We start from the raw sequence: 16,800 nt of genomic DNA, 5'->3' as shown, positions 1-16,800 counted from the left end.
TTGTTGTTAATTTTTAGTAACATACAAGCAAAAATTAGTTTATGACATTCCATTGTTTATAAATGTCATCAGAGACATATCAATTAATATAAGCAAGTATTGATTAAGTATTCATTAAATACTATATGCATGCCCCTCGCAAATATGATTCATAGATTGGGATAAAATGCTGTAAAGAGCATACCCATGCAACAGAGAATAGTGCGGTGTGTTGGGGAGCCCACTTTAGATTTAATAGAGGAAGCTTCTCTGCAGAGGTGACATTTAAGATGAAGCTTAAAAAATAAGGCGCCAACCAGGAGAAGACAGAGGAGGAATAACCTTCCCAGCAAGTGGATAGATTACGAACAGGTCATCAGGGATAGAGCTTTAGTTGTTTGCACAAAGAAATGAAAGAAGACAGTGTATATAGAACATAATAAGCAAAGAATCCGGTGGTACACAATGAGATTGGAGAGTTCAACAAGGCCTATAGGTCATGGTAGGGATTTTTCTTTGTATTAGTAAAGAATTAAGTAAATGGCAAATGTGTCAATGTATTTAAGAGGATTTTTGCCCTTCTTGAAAATTGTAATTGCTAGGTTAGAATATACATCTCAGAATAATTAAATTAAGTCCAAATATGTTTGTGGAAATAAAGCCCAAATTTTATTGTGACAGAATTAATAGCATGTGCATAAAGTAAGTTACAATAAAAACAGCAGTTTGTTTTCTTATCTCTCTCCATTCCTCATTTTCTGTCCTGAAGGAAAATTTTAAATGTCAAGTATTCTGTTTTGGAGATTTTGAATGTGTCGCACTTTGTTTAAAAAGAGAAAATTGTACAATTTGGAATGTTTTCTGAGTAAACTTAATGTGCTGAAAATAAAATTTAAAAATAATTCCTTTGTTGTCATTTTTTAAGTTAAGCTTCATAGGACAACAAAAGACAAATTTATGTGTTTAATCTACCTGTTTTAACTAGAAGTCTTATAATAGATCTATATGAAAAGTTATATAGTGAAAAAAAATAACATTAAGGGTGGAAATTGGAAGTGACAGCATACACCTGTAATCCTAGCTTTTGGGAAGCTAAGCTAAGAGGAGTTTGAAACTAGCTTGCACTGCAGAGCAAGACACTCAGAAAACATAGAAAGGTGAGAAATTAAGAATCTCACTTTGTAGCAGTAAGTTAAAAACTTCAGAGAAATGTGAAAGAATTGTATAACACGTAACAGGTAAGCCACATACAACTATTCACTGAATTATGAAAAATCAAAAGGTCTGTAGCAGCCTGGCAAGTTGATGCATACCTGTTATCCCAGCACTTTAGAGGACAGACCAGAGGATTGCAAATTCTAGTCCATCCTGGGCAGTTGACCAGTATATCAAGACCCTATCTCAAGACAAGACAAAAATATTAAAAAATTTAAGCTCAGTAGGAAGGGCCAGAGTTCAATTCCTAGTATCTGAAACAAACAAATCATGTTCCTACAGAAAACTGGATCACATCAATTTTTCAAAACTAAAAATTATAGATAATTAAAGTCAAATACTGATAACAAATGTGGACTTGTTCAATGTTTTTTGAATGTGGATTGCATTTGTATGAACAGTTGCTTTTAGACATTAATTCCCCTCAATAGGAACCCTAAGGAACATAATTTAGTGACTTCTTGGGCCGGATTAGAGAGATTGACCAAGGAATTTGAGGTAGATTTGTGAAATCAGTGAATTCAGAACACTTTCAAAACAATTATTCACATAGACTTCACATATTAAATTCTGCGTGGTCTTTGTCTCAACCTTGACTACAAAAAAAGAGCCTATATGTTGATTTGGGGCAAGAGAGTAAAAACAAAGAAGTGGGTTGTGCACAATTATAATGATTAATGTTAATCCTCAATGAGTGTTCACTATATACCAATACCTGTGCTAAACACTTTTCTTGAATTTTTATTACCAAATGGTTAGTTATTATTTGACAAATGACGTTAAATTTTTATTAGTACATATTTACCATACATAAAGATTACATTCATTGTGGGAAGTTGGTACATGTACATGACACATAATTTTTTTTTTATCACTGTAAGTTTGTAGTGTAATTTCAATTCAGGGATTTTAATACATCCTGACTTGCCTTTGTTGCCCAGAATTGCTTTTGCTATTCTAGGTCTCTTTCTGTTTCTAAATGAATTTTAGGAATGTTTTCTCTACTTCTGAGGTATGTTAATCATATTTTGATCAGGATTGCATTAAGTCTGTATAACAGTTTTGAGACTATGGCCATTTTCAGTGTGTTGCTTCTTCCTGTCCATTAGCAAGGGATATCTTTTCATTTTCTGATAGCCTCTTCAATCTCATTTTTTTAGTGTACTATAATTTTCAATGTATGGCTCTTTTGCTTCCTTGTTAGATTGATTCCTAGGTCTTTCATTTTTGGTGTGTTATTGTGAAGAGTGTAGTTTCCCTAATTTCTGTCTCACTGATTTTGTTGTTTGTGTTCAGGAATGCTATTGATTTTTAAGTGTTGATTTTGTATCCAGATATGCTACTGAATTTGGTTATTAAATCTAGAATTCTTGTGGTGGAGTTTTTGGGGTCCTCTATGTAGAGTATCTGGTCATCCCCAAATAATGTTAATTTATCTTCTTCCTTTCTTATCTTTATTCTTTGTATTTCTTTCTCTTGTCTAGTTGCTCTGGCTAATGTCTCCAGATCTGTATTAAGTAAAAAGTGGTGATAGTTGACATCCTTGTCTTGTTCCTGAAAGTGAAAGCTTTCAGTTTTGGACCATGTAGTATATACGATGTTAGCTGTTCGGTTGTCAAAATGGTTTTTATTAGACTGAAATAAAAACCATCTAGTCCAATTTTCTGTAGGGTTTTTATTGTGAGTGTTGGATTTTGTCAAATGCCTTTCTGCATCTACTAAGATGATCATGTGGTTTTTGTGTTTGGCTCTGTTAATATGATATATTACATTTTTGATTTGTGTATATTGAACCATACCTGCATCCCTGAGATGAATCCTGTTTGATCATGGTGTACAGTTTTCTTGATGATTTGCTGCATTCTGTTTGCCAGTATCCTACTGAGGATTTTTGCATCTATGTTCATTAGGGAGATTAGCATCTTATCGTACTGAAAAGTTTTTACACATCAAAAGAAATCATGAACAGAGTGAAAAGACAACCCACAGTGGGAAAAAAAATTATAGCCAATTGTCTGTAAGACAAAAGACTTCTGCCTAGAACATATAGAGAATTGAAAAAATAAATCAGACCCCCCAAATTCAAAGACCCAATCTAAAAATGAGCATCTGAGATGAATACACAATTCTCAGATGAAGAAATACAAATGGCAAATAAATATATGAAAAAATGTTCCACATCATTAGTCATTCAAGAACTGAAAATTAAAACAATGCTGAGAATCCATGTGACCCCAGAAAGAATGGCTATCAAGAAATCAACCAATAACAAATGCTGCAGGGCATTGGGGAAAAAAGGAACCTTCTCCACTGTTGGTGGGAGTGTGGACTGGTACAATCACTGTGTAAATCAGTATGGAAATTCCTCAACAAGATAGTATTAGAGGTCCCATTCAATCCAGCTATTCCTCTGCTGGATATCTTCCCAGAAAAATTAAAAATATACCACAGTGACATATATGCACTGATGTTTATGGTAGCATAATTTGTAATAGCTAAGTCTTGGAAGCAACCCAAATGCCCATCAGCCAAGGAATGGATAAAAAAGGTGTGGCATTTGTATACAAAAGAGTACTACTCAGCCATAAAGAAGGATAAACTTGAGTCTTCTTTAAGTAAATGGATGTAACTTGAGACGATAATCATAAGTGAAATGAATCAGATTCACATGTGTAAGCATCATATTGTCTCCCTGGTGTGAGAAACTGAAAGAGTACATAAGGTCCAAAATATACAATAGATATTGTGAAATGGGAAGAAATTTTTCAAAGGGAAAAGGGAACTAGGATAGGGAAAAGCGAAAAAGGGAAAAAGTGATTTTATTAGTGTCTCTTAGTTCATTGTAAGGAAACATTTATGCTAATATTGATTGGAGAGAATTTTAATACCCATATCTTACACTCTGAATTACTATTTAAAAGATAATACTATGCAATTATTAAGTATTGTTGTGTTGTTTTATTATGGAATTTTGTTTTACCATTTTCCCATAAAAATTTCTTCTCTTTGGATCACAAATATTTCATAAAAAAAAAAATTAACATTCTGACTTTAGACCAAAAGGGCTCTCTGTCTCCCCATGCTACTATATAGGCCCTGTTAAAATTAAGACTCACTTATGTGGTCCTGTAAAAAAAACTTTAATGTCCTGTGCCTTCTAAAAATGCATCTATAAGTAAATTATTATTACATAACATATAAGAAAATTCAGCAATATAATAATCATGCGCAAAAATTGTTGAAATAACACATTCAACAATTTTTGCACATATGATTCCTCAAGGAAAAGGCACAAATTCTGGGGGTAAGCAGCTTCCACCTGGATTGCAAAAGGCCTGGGAGACCAAGCAGTGTACTCTTGATATGTAAAGATGTAAGGGTAAAGCTAAAGGTGCAGTGGAGACCTCAGATGGTATAAATGCTAAATTTCCATTTTTCCATTTTGTAATATAAATAGAATCAATTGTGTGGCTAACATTACCAAATACATGAAATGCATGTTCTTTTTGTGCCTTCTTCCATGCTGGTCTTCTACAGCATTTATAAAACAAAATCAGTTCAAGTATAAGTCTTACAAGAATGACTGCCAGCTGTGGCACACTACGAAAAAAATTTCAGGTTTCAAAGAAATATGTGTATGTTTCTTTTAATAGAATGCATAATTTAAGTGTTTACTAGATTCATTTCAGCCATGTGTGCTATGGGGCAGTATTTTTTACAGTTTTATTACCATTTTATAGATGAAGAAACTGAGGCTCAGAAATAGTAAAGAACTAGTAAATGATGAAGTCAGGAATTGAATGTTGCCTGTTTAACCCTAGTCTGTAACCATATGCCTCTTCTCTATCTTGTTGAATATGCTAGTCAAGAAGTTAGTTTTATATGAGTCTGAAATTCAAGAGAAAGTGTTAAGCTAGAGATAGACTAGTATTGGCACATCATGTATGTCCTTGAATACAAGAAAACTTCAGTAAGATATTAAAAACTTTTTGTCAACAGATTGTAATACCTTTCTGTGATATAAATGAATGAGTCAAATACCTATTTATGACATTTAAAATGTTATTGTACCAAAGAATTATTTTAAATTACACTATAGCAATACACTAATTTAGCTGTATTGCTTTCCTTCTTCATTTTCTGAAACAATTTTGCTTTAATTATTCACATGCATGATCAGCATCAGCTTCTGCATCATCACTAGAATATTTTTAATTCTTTTTCAAAGCTCATTATCCTAATTTCTAAGGTTTTTATTTTTGAAACACAAAACTATTTGCATCATCTTTCTGACAAGGAAATTTCATCTTAAGTCAGAAATGCCATCCATATAACATCACTTCCGCATCAGAGATTTCATACTTCCAGGAATAGTTACTACATTTATATTAAATTGCTGTATTATGTATTTGTTTGCTCATTCATCTGTTTTAAACTAGTTTTTATGTAGGTTATTTCATGCAAACATGGTAGTATTAATTGAAATCTTTGGTGTGGAAAAGATACAATGCCAGTTTTTTTTTTCTTTAAGGCAGAAATTAGCATGACAACTATACAAACTCAGAGAGATACATACTTTTTGAAAAATGAGTCACATCTAACTGAGGTGCGTAAAAAGCCCTACAAATTGGTAGGTGCTCAATCACTAAATGGTCCAATCATAGGCTATGATATCTCTTAGTTTAAGCTGAGAAATGAAGCTCTGGAGAATTAATTTCTAAAGGAAAAATAACCCAAAAGTAGCAGAGATAAGATTTTCATCCAGCTCTAACTTGAGCCTATATTCTTTTTCTATTTGCTTCTTTTTATTTTTTTAAATGTTTGTTTATTTTTGGGGTGCTGGGGATCAAATCCAGAGACAGGCGCATGCTAGGCAAGCCTCTATCACTGAATGACTTCTGTAGTCCTATTTACTTTTCTTTTCTTTCCTTTTTCCTTTTTCCTCCCAGAGTTTGAATTAACCCAAGGTCTTTACATTGAATTACATTCCCAGCCTCTTTGAAACTTTTATTATTTTATTTTATTTATTTATTTTTATTTTGAGACTAGTTCTGTGTAAGTCACTAAATTGTCCAGTCTGGGCTTGAATTTGTGGTCCTCCTGCCTTAGCCTCTCAGAATGATAGAATTACAAGCATGTATCACCTTGCCTGGTCTCTCTACTTGCTTTTTGTATTTGTCAGATTTTCACTATAGGTCCAAACGTCTGACATAGCGACTTAAAAATGGTAGGGTTTATTTTTTCTCGTGGTTATAGGAGATTCAGTCTATGGTTGTCAGGCTCCAAGGCAGGAACGTAATGGTGGCAGGGTATGACAGAACAAAGCTAATTAGTTAGGTGATTGCTGGGAAGCAGAACAAGGGAACAGGACCTGAGAAGCTGGAGTCAGGGGCCAGATACAGACTCCAAAGTCATGCCTCTACAATCCACCCAGACACACTCGTGTGTTTTGCTAGATCACTCATGTAACATGTCACTCACGTTGACAATTGAGCTTAATCATTACACTCTTTTTTATTATTAACAAACAATATATAATCCAAAGATGACTGGTTGATGTCCATGTTACCAGAATTCAGGTAACTGGCCCCATGTAGACACAAGTGATTGATTTCTTATTACACTATTTTGATCTATTTCATGTCTTCTAAAGGACAAATATCATCCCTTAATATGTGAAAGCTGTATTTAGAGTCTTTAATAGATAAGGGAGACAAAAAGGAAACTAGAGAAGATTGGTGGTGACATTTGAATCAATTATGTTATACTAGAGCAGTTGGAGATTGACCCAGTTAGTCTTCGTATATACCTAATCTTAAATCCTCATGACAAGAACATCAATTAAAGAAATAGACACCAAAAGTCATTTTTATATCTAAAAGAAAACCTATGTGATGTCATAGATCATACTTCTAGGATTTTCTTTTTTGGTAGTACTGGGAAATTTAATACAGTGCCATCACTCTACATACATATACCTAATTATTTTCATTTGTTTTGAGAAAGGGTGTAAATTGCTAAATTGTCCATTCTGGACTTTTAACCAGCAATTCTCTTGCCTCAGCATCCCAGAGTGCTGGAATTACAGGTGTGCACCATCATACTTAACTTTCTAAGTATTTGTAAAATGTAAAACAATTTAACAAGATCTTGGTAAATTTAAAAGTCATATTTATTTATTAACTTTTAAACCTGAAACTTCAGTATACTCTATTTCCTGATATTTTTTTCATACTTTAGATACAATGAACAGCCATTCGTTCAGTAAAAATAAAAAAATAGACACTCACTAACTGTGTAAAACAAAGACTATGTTTTCTAAAAGTAGTAACATGAACCACCTACAAAAAATTTGCTTTGCTTAACCTATGTTTTTCCACCAGATGGCAACCTCATCTGAATGTGAAACATGCTATCCTCTGCAACCTGTTAAATGTCTCTTGAGCCAGATATTCCCTTATTAGTTGCTGATTTCTATAATGATCCCAGCGAATGAGTACAATATTAGGTAGTCACTTGCAAGTGATTGTTGGAAGATGAACGGTGGGTATAGTTGGGACCTATTTAGCATCAAGGATGAAATACTTTTAGTAGCATTCTTTTCAAATAATATTAAGAACAAGAGTATATTCTTTATATTTCCATGTTGCCCTCTAAGCATATTTCTGATTTGAAGCTAACAAGAACTATATTTCCCCAGTATATGAAGCTATAGACAATATTATTTCTTTATAGATCATGTTATTCTAGTCAGTTCCCTTGTCCATAATGACAGTCTGGTAGCTAGCTTTCTTATTTTTTAAAACGTAATCTTTCTTCCTTATTTCTAAACCTGATGGTGTACAGAGAGTACTACAGGGATATATAACATGATCCTTATTGTTTTCTGTTTATAAACAACCTACCCTGAGGTACTAATTAGGTGGAAAATACTGCACATATTTAGGAAATACCACTGTGTTTTTCCATACAAATAAATGTGTTGGCAAGGTGAAGGCGATTACTAGGTTGGTTTTATAAGCTGCAAATTACTAAATGTATGTGTCATAGTAAATATTCCAGAAAAATTAAAAATAGATTAAGTACATATTTATCCTTCAATAGAGTTCTAATGATATCTGCCATTTCATTAATAATTTCATTTCCACAGTAGCGTATTTTACCCATATTAAAGAATAGCTATGTAAGATATTTGTTTGAATTAGGTATCTAGGATACATAACAAATTGCCTATTTCTATTTTATTGTAATTGACTCTTACTTTGTATCTATATACAGAAGCTCCTTAACTTACAATGGAATAATGTTCTGAAATATCATAAATTTAAAGTTCATTTAATACACCTAATTTGCTGTACATCATAGGTTAGCAACATAATAATTTATAGAATTTTTCCCTTTTTTGCATTTTTGACTAGGAATTGTGATTTTCTACCACATCCCAGCATCAGGAGACTCTATGGGATGAAATATTGCCAGTCAGAAGAAAGATCAAAGTCAAAGTTCAAAGTACAGTTTTACTGAAGTTATATTATTTTTGCATCATCAGTGAAGTAAGTAAATTACATGTCAAATGGCTGCTATCAGTAGGGGACCACACATATTTTCTAAAATCCATGTAACTGGAAAATGGGGAGGTTTTTGTCTCCCAGGTATTTTGAAAGAATTTTATTGGGCTATTGTCTTAGTTTCTTTTCTCATTGCTGAGACAAAATACCCAACCCCCAAAGTTAAAGGAGGAAAGGTTTATTTGGCTCACAGATTCAGTTCATAGAGGTTCAGTTCATAGTTGGCTGGCTCTGAGGTAGAGTGGTATACCGGAGGGCTTTCACAGAGGAAAACCAGTTCATGGCAGGCAGAGGACAGTAAGCAACAAGCCTCTTTGTGTCCCTTATATTTTATCCAGACTGCTCACCCTTAGGGTGGGTAGCACTTACACCCTTAATCTTAGCATTGCATCCTGGGTTCCAGCATCACACACTTTAGATTCAACCACTTCCAGAAAGCCCCACTGGTGACTGAGTGATACAAGCCATAAAACCCATAATTTACATATTCACTTCCATCATACACACTGGTTTTTTTAAATAAATTTAAGTCTCCAGGGTATTTTAAAAATGGCACAACTGTGTTTATATACTTTTTCTCATTACATGACAGGTACTTTCAGTTTTGCAGCTCATCTTCCTTTGGTTTCTAATATGCCTGCTTTTATATATTGTTTACATAAATGAAAGTCAGAAATCTGACTCTTTTTTGTCTAAAATTTTGTCAGTATTAATGTGTCGTGCCCCATCCTCTGGACTGGAGGGTGAGGGAAGCGGACTATAGATACACATCCCATTGCAGAGTTGGAATTTTGGGGTCATTTTCAGGTAATGCTAAGAAATCTGACATTTAGTACTACCTATATTGTTAGAGCTGTGACAATTATCTTCATATAAAATGTGTGCAGTACTAACAGTATATGAAATTACTTTGTCCTCTTGAAGGACAAAGTAATGGAAAAATTGATATCAGTATAAAGATGCCTTCAAAAACAAAACAAAACAAAAACAACAACAACAAAAAAACCTTAGCTTCTATTCATATTTTCCACAAACCTTTTCATTCTGGATTTCTCATTTCCATCATGCAAACATGCAACTTTCTGCTCTTTTTACTGCCACCTAGATTTCCTCCTATGGCTCAAAATACACATCATATCAACAAAGGATACCAGACACTTAAAGAACTAATACTGATCCTTCTCACAGTCTTCCCAAAACATGAAGAGAAAGGCATATTTCCAAAACCATTTTACAGGGCCACCATCACCTGATACCAAATCCAGATAAGCACATTACAACCAAAGAAATTTACAGAGTAATATCTCTGATGAACATAAATGCTAAAGTACTAAATAAAATCTTAATAAAACCAGATTTAGAAGCATATTAAGAGGATAATTTGCCATGATCAAATGAGTTTTATCTCTGAGATGCAAGGATGGTTCAACATAAATTAATAAATGAAATACAGCACATTTACAGAGAGGACGAAAACCATAAAACCATCTCAATAGATGAGGGAAAAGAATTTGATAAATTCCAAGTCATCTTACATTAAAAACTCAACACATTAGTATAAGAGGAAAGTACTTATTCATGAGACTGTATATCACAAAGCTACAGCTAACATCGTTCTCAGTGATGAAAATTTAGGAACTTTTCCCCTAAGACAATACTTTTCGCCTAAGACAACTTTCCCCTAAGACAAAAACAATACAAGGATACACATTTTTGTGGTCTGGTTGTATCTGTCACCCTAGAATTTGTATGTTAGCATCTAACCCCAAGGTGATGATCCTAATAAGCAGGCCTTGAGAAAGAGATACTGTTGTGAGGGCTCTGCCTTCATGTATGAGGAACAGGCCCTCACCAGACACCAGATATGCTGGTACCTTAACATTAAACTTCCCAGTCTCCAGAAATGTGAGCAGTACATTTCTATTGTTTATAAATTAGCCGTTTATGGTATTTTGTTAGAGCAACTGAAATACACTAAGACAGGAATTGGTGCCTATAAATGCTGCTGTAACAAACACATAAAACTAAAACCAGCCTTGGACTTGAGTAATCAGTAGAGGCTCTAGGTGAAGGCTAGAAAAAAGCTACATTGCCATAGGCAAAGTACTATATAATTCTGATGAGGGCTCAGTAGATGAGGAGAGTTCTAGAAAAAGCCTTAGTCTTATTAGATATTATCTAAGAGGCAATGAGCAGAATGTTGGTACACATATGAACAGTGAAAGCTATGCTAATGTGATCTGGAGTATAGCACTTACCAAGTCGCAAAGGATGTGGCTAAGTATGCTCATGTCTGGATCTTTATGGAAGGAGGAACTTGTTAGCAATAAAATAGGATTTTGGGTGGAAGAAATAACTAAGCAAAGAATTAAAGGAGAAGCATTGCTTCTCTTAACCCCTTACAATAAAACATGAGATAAAAGACTAGAGTCAGAAATGAAATTTATGATCAACAAGGAAGCCAAACTAAAAGATTTGGGAAATTCTTAGTAAAGTTGGCCATATTTAAAAGAATAAAAAAAGTGTTTGGGAGAGAATACCAAGGGTGTGATCAAGCTATCTTCTGAAAAGGAGATCATTATTTATAGATCAGTACAAGCCAGGTGCTATTTACTAAGGATGACTCCAATGTCATTTCAGTGATCAAGACTACCACCCTATCGGAGTCTGAGAGTGCCAACGTCTGTGGGACAAAACTGTATACTAAGAGGTCCCTCAGGTGCCCAAAGGATCTTGGCATTTGCTGTCCACAATACCTCAAGTCTCCACTCCTTGTGTCCTGGTACAATGCACCTCAGTCATCCCAGACATGGCTCCAGTGGGCTCAGGTGAGTGCTACAGTAGCCACCCCTTTAGAGAGGCAGTAAACACTGGCAGTGTCTATGTGATGCTATCTCCACCAGCCAGCATTAAACATGAGCCATGGGGATGTGTGGCTCCCTCTGCCTTGACTGCAAAACATGGAGCCTCCTGGACCCAGAAATGGGTCCCAGAGAGTTGGCTACTGTCAGAGCAAAGCCACTACAGAGAGCATCCTCTAGGGCAGAGCCTGGTGGAGCCATGCGATTCTATAGGTCTAGGGTCTCTGAACTGTCTATACACTCAAGGCCCTGGTAGGCATTGGCCTACCATGGATTCTCAGGTGGCCCTGCCTACCAAGGTTTACTCATTCATTCATTCATTCATTCATTCATTCTACTTATGTTATTAGTTGTTTCCCTTGTGTCCATTGCATTTTAGGTGACCATTTTTCCTTCATGAAATATCTATTTCCATACCACAGTGAGTCCTTGAAATACTGACTCACTCTATTCATTCAATTTGGAGCATATTTAAGCAATGCCAACAGAAAAGTCTGTAACCCAGTCTGTATGTATGATATACACAGTGAGATAATGATTTGAAGCAATTGATGTCCTTTCATTTCCTTGAAGTTAGCTTTGAATGAAACATTTCCCAAAATAAATACCTTCATTTGTTTTGGTTAGTGGCAAGCAAATGAACATATGGACATAAATGGCCAGTAACATACCAATATTAAAATGGCAGTGAGTAAAATTCTCTATTGGTGTACAGCACAGAACTGTTTCCTCTTGTGATATATGAAATCTCCGTTGTCAGGCATATTACACAGAATGTAAATATAACTTGTTATCCTTCTGTTGAGAGCTTGAAGATGAATTGCTCATTTTTAAAATTTTAATGGAATTACAGATGCATAGGAAATTTAAAAAATGACAGAAATGTACAGTATACGTAAATTCTGCGTACTCTTCCCCCAGCCTTCCTCAGTTTTAACAAGTTACCCAAAAAAATCAAAACCAAGAAACTGATACTGGTGCAAGTCATAGATATTATTTAGATATTAACAATTATACATGCACTGTATCAGTCAATCCAATTTTATCAATGTATAGATTTACATAGTCAACAATACAATCAATATATTCAACTGTAGAATTGCCACAAAGCCCCCTCAGAGTACTCACTTACAATCGTATCAATCTCTTTTCCTCTCATTTCTAAGCCCTGCCAATGATGAATCTGTTCTCCATCTCTATAGTTATACTATTTTACAAATGTTATATAAATAAAACCAGGCAATATGTGAATTATTTTGGTTAGCATTTTTCTTCACTCTGTATAATGACCTTGAGCTCTATTTTGAGTTGGTACATATATAACAATTCATTATTACTGCTGAGTAGATTATTTAACCAACCATCCGTTAAAGGATGTTTGACTAGTTTCCAGTTTTTGACTGTTTGAAATAAAATCACTATGAACATCCGTATGAAGTTCTTTTTTCTTTTTCTTTCTTTTTTTTTAAAACAAAGTCTTCCTATGATATCAGTTCTGCCTGGCCTAGAACTCACTAGGTAGCTCAGGCTAGTCTGGAACTCATGGCAATCTTCCTGCCCCTGCCTCCTGGGATTACCGATGTGTGCCACCATGCCCAGCTATCCTATGAAGTTCCACAGAGGCTGTACCATTTTATATTCCTAGCATAAATGTATGAATAATTCAGTTTTTATACATCCTAACAATTGGTGTTGTCACTATTTTTCATTAGCCATTCCAATAGATGTGTAGTGATATCTCATAGTAACTTTCATTTATTTAATAGCTAATGATGTTGACTGTCTTTTCATGTATTTACTTGTCATGTTTGCCTCCTCTTTGTGAAATGTCTATGCATGTGCTTTGTCCATTTCTCCTTTTTGTGGCACTGGGGTTTGAATTCAGGACCTTTTCACAAAGCTGCATGTTTCCATCCCTTTTTCTTATTTTCGAGACAAGATTTCACTATGTTGATAAATTGCCCTATGTGGGCTCTATAACATTGGATCCTCCTGTCTCACTCTCCCAGAGTGCTGGAATTATAGGCCTGTGCCACTTTACCTGGCTTATTTGTTCTTTTCTTTTTTTATTATAGTAAAATCTTTTCACTTACTGTACATATTTAAATTTTTGAAAGTCTTTAGGTAGATGAACTTTCCTCTGTTGTTTTAGTTTGATCTTCAGTTTTCTCAGATCTTCTAGTAGCTTAGCCCTTAGCACCTGTCTGGCAAGCGCTAGGTCATAAGTTCAGTCTCCACTAGAAAGAAAGAAAGAAAGAAAGACAGAAAGAAAGAAAGAAAGAAAGAAAGAAAGAAAGAAAGAAAGAAAGAAAGAAAGAAAGAAGAAGGGAAGGGGGGAGGGGAGGGAGGGAGGGGAGGGGAAGGGTCCATGTTCTTGGAATAAGAAGACCCTCAGTCATGTCAATGAAGTCATCTGTTCTGTGTAACTTCATTATTTTCTCAGGGTCCTGAGATGCCCTGTGTTCTATAAAATCTGTTTTGTACTTGTGCTGAAATATTTCTAATGCAAGTTTTGCTTCAACTTCCAGAGTTTCAAAGGCAGAGCTTTTTAAATTAAAGCATGAGCATTTTCTGTGAAGGAATGTAGATTCTTTTTTGTTGGAATTCACTCATCCAGTCACTTATCCAAAACTACATCATGGAAGAAAGCTCCAACAATCATAGGTTTCTGTGACCACACTGACCACATATTTGTCTTTGAATGCCCACTGTATTACACAACCCAACATCATGACACAAAAATGCCAGTAAACTTTTTGTCACAGGACTAGTTCAATGGTTTATACATGTCCCAAGGTTGTGTGTCCATAAGAACAAGAATAAACTTCCTGGTGTACCACTCATGTAAATGCATGGCACAAATGTAAGGAGTCAAAATGCTTTCATTCTTCACAAAGACAGTGCCAGAATCAGTTTTCCCAACACGTTTAACTTCAATTTCTCATTTTAGGAAGTTAGTGATAACCGCCTCTTTTTCTCTTTATTAAAGAGATAATTCTGCATTCCTGTCAGTTGGGTCCATAACAGTTGCTGTAAACCTTCAGGTGGCCCCACCACTTGGGGCATCATCATACCATCCTGGAATAGTAGATAGCATGGCCTCCATGGCGACCACAGGAACTGTAGCACACAAGTTTGATTGTTCTTGATTAGGTTGTTTATTTGCTTTGATTTTTATTATTGTGAGTTCCTTATACACATAAATGCCTTTATTCGATATGCAACTATAAATATTTCCCCTCAGATTGGGATGTTTTTCTGATTGTCTTAACTGAATATTGTTAGGTTTTTTTGGTGTGATTGAGAGATACAGAGATTTAAAAAAAAACTTTATTACCAGCACTGGAGAGCTGCGGGAGATACAAGGACCCTCAAACAGGGGAAGCTGTAAAACAGCATTTATGGAGTTGGGCTGGGGGTGGAGACTGGATCGTGGTATGGGGAGAGGATTGGAGGGTCTTTGGCCTATACAGGAAAGAAGAGAAGAAATTTTATTTTGGGCTTTGAAGAAGAACACCGGAAGTTTGTATTGGAAGGGCACGCTGTGGTTTTAGGGTTCAGCACCACATTGGGCAGGCATCATATTATAAGGCTGGTAGTATCCCATTTAAGCAGTACCCGTCAAATGCTTTGTGGGCAGTTTTTTTTATAATTTTGATGAAATCCAATTTATTAACTTTTAAGTTTATCCTTCATGTTGTTTGGTGTCAGGTCTAAGAATTTTGCCTAGCCTTACTTAAGTTCCAAAGTTCTTTTTCTGTGTTGTTTTCTAAACTTTTGTAGTTTCATGCTTTGCATTTATTGTGCATTAATTTTCAAAAAGGTATGAAGTTTAGATCAAGGTTCATTTCATGGCAATTGTATATCCAATTCATCCAGCAACATTTATGTAAAAAGTCATCTTACCATTGAATTGCTTTTGCTTCCCTTGTCAAAAATTTTTTTTTGTCTTTTTGAGACAGGGTCTCCATATGCAGTTTAGGCTGGGATTGGGCTCACTTTATAGCCCAGGCTGGTCTTGAAGTTGCAAATGATTTTTCTGCCTCAGCCTCCCAAGTGCTGGGTTTATAGGAGTGCACCACCGTGCCTCTCTCCTTGTCAAAAAATAATTGAATATATTTGTGGATATCTATTCCTGTGTTTTGTTTTCTATTCCATTGATCTATTTGTCCATGTTCTGCAATTTGTCATTTTATTAGAGCTAAATTCTAATTTCATTTTTCAGAATCAAGCATGAGTGCTTTTATTAGTTTGCTACATGTAATGATTACATTCATAATCAAGAGTTGATACATGTACATAGCACATATCAATTCTTCTTATGTCCCTTCCACCTTTCTCCTGTCCCCTCCCTCCGTATCTTGGTCCCCTTCAATTTTGTTTTTGCATTAATATAATTTTGGCAGTAAAATCATGTGAGCTTTTATCCCCTTATGAACAAATCTATCAAAAGTAAGTCAATCTTGAATAAAATTTTAATAGATTTCATTGTTTCTTTTCAAATTCAGTAGTATAAACTATGGAAAATGAAAACTGTTTTGAAAATCTGCAATTTTGTGTAAAGGTTGTCCTTTTCATTGTGGAATCAGATGCTATAGAGAAAAAAGAACTATCTTTACCTTTCCAAGCAAAAACACAAGCATTACCCTATTTTTTCTAGATTTATTTCTCTGTTTCTATTGTTCTTATTACTGATTCAGCCTCACATAATTTTATCTTTTAAACAAATTCATAAACTTCTATCCCACAGAAAAAAATCTGAGAGGGAAGCAATTGTGATAGAATACACTAGAATTGTTAGAGTTTTTTGGCACAATAAAGGAGCAGAATATAAAAGTAAAAGTGGCCTTTATTCAAAGGACATGGAGAGGAGCCCATAATGGAGAGCAGTCTGGCTTTTCCTCTGTCCTAGATATAGGGTATGGGGTATATGTAACTTTTGACCGGGGGTGGTGCTTAGGGTGGGCATTGATGACGCCTGCGGAGTTGGTTGGAATTTTTTTTTCCTGTGAACTGGGAAAGGAAAATGGAAGTTGTAGTAGGGGAAGGAGGAAGTGACCTCAGAGTAAATATCCCTGATTTGGCCTTCCACCGCCAGAATGTCCTGTAATTTATTCTAGGGAAAAACTTTCAAGAGTTGAGTAGACTAGCAAAGCTCATAAATACACACTTCTCCT

The 16,800-nt window shown here is 35.0% G+C and overlaps 1 protein-coding gene and 1 pseudogene across 8 annotated transcripts in view; one reads left to right on the top strand and one right to left on the bottom strand.

Annotated features, from left to right (window-relative positions):
- The window catches only part of Dcx (doublecortin), a 349,437-nt gene that overhangs the window by 8,565 nt on the left and 324,072 nt on the right, over positions 1–16,800 (top strand). For all 8 annotated transcript variants that reach the window (XR_010046625.1, XR_010046622.1, XR_010046623.1 and 5 more), the window contains exons 2-3: positions 8,613–8,747; positions 11,403–11,590. The gene's annotated coding sequence lies outside the window, so the exon portion shown is untranslated. The remainder of the gene's footprint in view (positions 1–8,612; positions 8,748–11,402; positions 11,591–16,800) is intronic.
- LOC100713550 (large ribosomal subunit protein mL39-like) lies at positions 13,987–14,689 on the bottom strand (annotated as a pseudogene).

This window comes from Cavia porcellus, unplaced genomic scaffold, assembly GCF_034190915.1.
Source record: "Cavia porcellus strain 051 isolate PalLab524CR breed Dunkin Hartley unplaced genomic scaffold, mCavPor4.1 scaffold_3, whole genome shotgun sequence".
Lineage (NCBI taxonomy): Eukaryota > Metazoa > Chordata > Mammalia > Rodentia > Caviidae > Cavia > Cavia porcellus.
Note: the sequence above shows the minus strand (reverse complement) of the source record. Positions and strands in the feature narration are given on the sequence as shown.